Source organism: Littorina saxatilis, linkage group LG11 (assembly GCF_037325665.1).
Source record: "Littorina saxatilis isolate snail1 linkage group LG11, US_GU_Lsax_2.0, whole genome shotgun sequence".
NCBI lineage: Eukaryota > Metazoa > Mollusca > Gastropoda > Littorinimorpha > Littorinidae > Littorina > Littorina saxatilis.
Genome location: NC_090255.1, coordinates 36,673,080 through 36,675,579, shown reverse-complemented (window position 1 = coordinate 36,675,579; position 2,500 = coordinate 36,673,080). Strand labels below are relative to the sequence as shown.

The 2,500-nt window shown below is 39.1% G+C and overlaps 1 long non-coding RNA gene across 1 annotated transcript in view; it reads right to left on the bottom strand.

Moving 5' to 3' along the window:
- The window catches only part of LOC138980374 (uncharacterized), a 7,226-nt gene that overhangs the window by 3,127 nt on the left and 1,599 nt on the right, over positions 1 to 2,500 (bottom strand). The gene's annotated exons all lie outside the window — the stretch shown is intronic.

Below are 2,500 nucleotides of genomic sequence, written 5' to 3'. Positions count from 1 at the left end.
GATTGACAAAAGGGTCTTTCCTGGCAAAATTGTATAGGCATAGATAAAAATGTCCACCAAAATACCCGTGTGACTTGGAATAATAGGCCGTGAAAAGTAGGATATGCGCCGAAATGGCTGCGATCTGCTGGCCGATGTGAATGCGTGATGTATTGTGTAAAAAAAAATTCCATCTCACACGGCATAAATAAATCTCTGCGCCTTGAATATGTGCGCGATATAAATTGCATATAAAAAAAATATATTAAAAAAATCCCTGCGCTTAGAACTGTACCCACGGAATACGCGCTATATAAGCCTCATATTGATTGATTGATTGATTGTTTGTGTGTGTGTGTGTGTGTGTGTGTGTGTGTGTGCGTGTGTGTGTGTGTGTGTGTGTGTGTGTTGAGCGATTCAGAGTAAACTACTGGACTGATCTGTATGAAATTTTTCATGAGGGTTGCTGGGTATGATATCCCCAGACTTTTTTTCTTTTTTTCGATAAATACCTTTGATGACGTCATATCCGGCATTTTGTAAAAGTTGAGGCGGCACTATCACACCCTCATTTTTCAATAACATTGATTGAAATTTTGGCAAAGCAATCTTCGACGAAGGCCGGACTTTGGTATTGCATTTCAGCTTGGAGGCTTAAAATTTAATTAATGACTTTGGTCATTAAAAATCTGAAAATTGTAATTAAAATTATTTTTTTATAAAACGATCCAAAATTACGTTTATCGTATTCTTCATCATTTTCTGATTCCAAAAACATATAATTATGTTATATTCGGATTAAAAACAAGCTCTGAAAATTAAAACTATAAACATTATGATTAAAATTAAATTTCCGAAATCGATTTAAAAACAATTTCATCTTATTCCTTGTTTGTTCCTGATTCCAAAAACATATAGATATGATATGTTTTGGATGAAAAACACGTTCAGAGAGTTAAAAAGAATAGAGATATAGAAAAGCGGGCTATCCTCCTCAGCGCAACCGCTACCGCGCTTTTCTGTATTGTTAATTTCACTGCCTTTGCCACGAGCGGTGGACAGACGATGCTACGAGTGTAAGGTCCTGCGGAAAAAATGCTTTGCGTTCAGTTTCATTCTGTGAGTTCGACTGAGCTTGACTAAATGTTGTATTTTCGCCATACGCGACTTGTTTCTTTTTAGGCTGGGGGAGGGAGGGGGGGTCCGGAAACCCCGGGAAACCCCCCTGGATCCGCCCCTGATCTATATTGTTCACTCCGCGACACTTTTAAACAATGTTGCATCGACAAAATCTAAAGTGGTGTTCACAGGGCAGACTTTCTACCCACTTTCCCCCAACTTTCAAACGATTTTAGTCGGCGCCAAGTCAAATCAAAAGCGCTGTCCATGTGAACAGCGCAAACGCTCAACCTAGTTTTTCAGCGGCGATTCACGCCAGTGCAGTTATCGGAGCTACCTGCTAATGCAGTAAGAGCAATTGTGACCCTCCACCACGAAATGAGTCGCATGTCACCTCGCGCGGTTCTGCGGGAACTGTCTGGTAAACAGTGTGAGGGTCACCTTAGTCACAGGCTTATAAGTTAACTCAAAAAGTTTTTGCTCTTTTCTTAAAACGGTTTTCACCACTGGATAGAGCAATAAAACACTCTTTAGGAAAATGTAAAATATGAAAATCATGCAAAGGTGACATGCGACTCATTTCGTGGTGGAGGGTCACAATTTGGCTAGAGCTAATCAGTAAGCGCGATAAGGAAAGCCTGCGCAAAATCTTTGCCATGTCACGGCCGAGCCGAGCAGCCGCTGCTGAATCTGGCCTAAATCGAACCTAAATTGTCACGGCCTAACACATGGCACACTTTTCGCCGACTTGGCTTCGACAACTCGGGAGCGATTTCAAAGCAACAAAAGTTGGTTGAAAGTCTGTCATGTGAACGGCACTTAATATGTGCAGAAGCTGGCCAGGATGTGGCAGCAAGTTACCAATTCAATTCAATTCAATTCAATTCAATTCAATTATATTCAATTCAATTCAATTATATTCAATTCAATTCAATTATATTATATTCAATTCAATTTAATTCAATTCAATTCAATTATATTCAATTCAATTCAATTATATTCAATTCAATTCAATTGTATTCAATTCAATTCAATTCAATTCAATTCAATACACCTGTAATGTCTGAATGCAACAAACAGAAATGTTTTCTTTGGGCTCGTGTAATAACATCACATAAAAACACACTCTCCGAACATATAGACACATACAAGTACACATCAATACACACATAACCCAAACCACACATATGTGAACGGCCCCCCGCGGGTTAGGGGGAAGAATTTACCCGATGCTCCCCAGCATGTCGTAAGAGGCGACTAACGGATTCTGTTTCTCCTTTTACCCTTGTTAAGTGTTTCTTGTATAGAATAGTCAATGTTTGTAAAGATTTTAGTCAAGCAGTATGTAAGAAATGTTAAGTCCTTTGTACTGGAAACTTGCATTCTCCCAGTAAGGTAATAT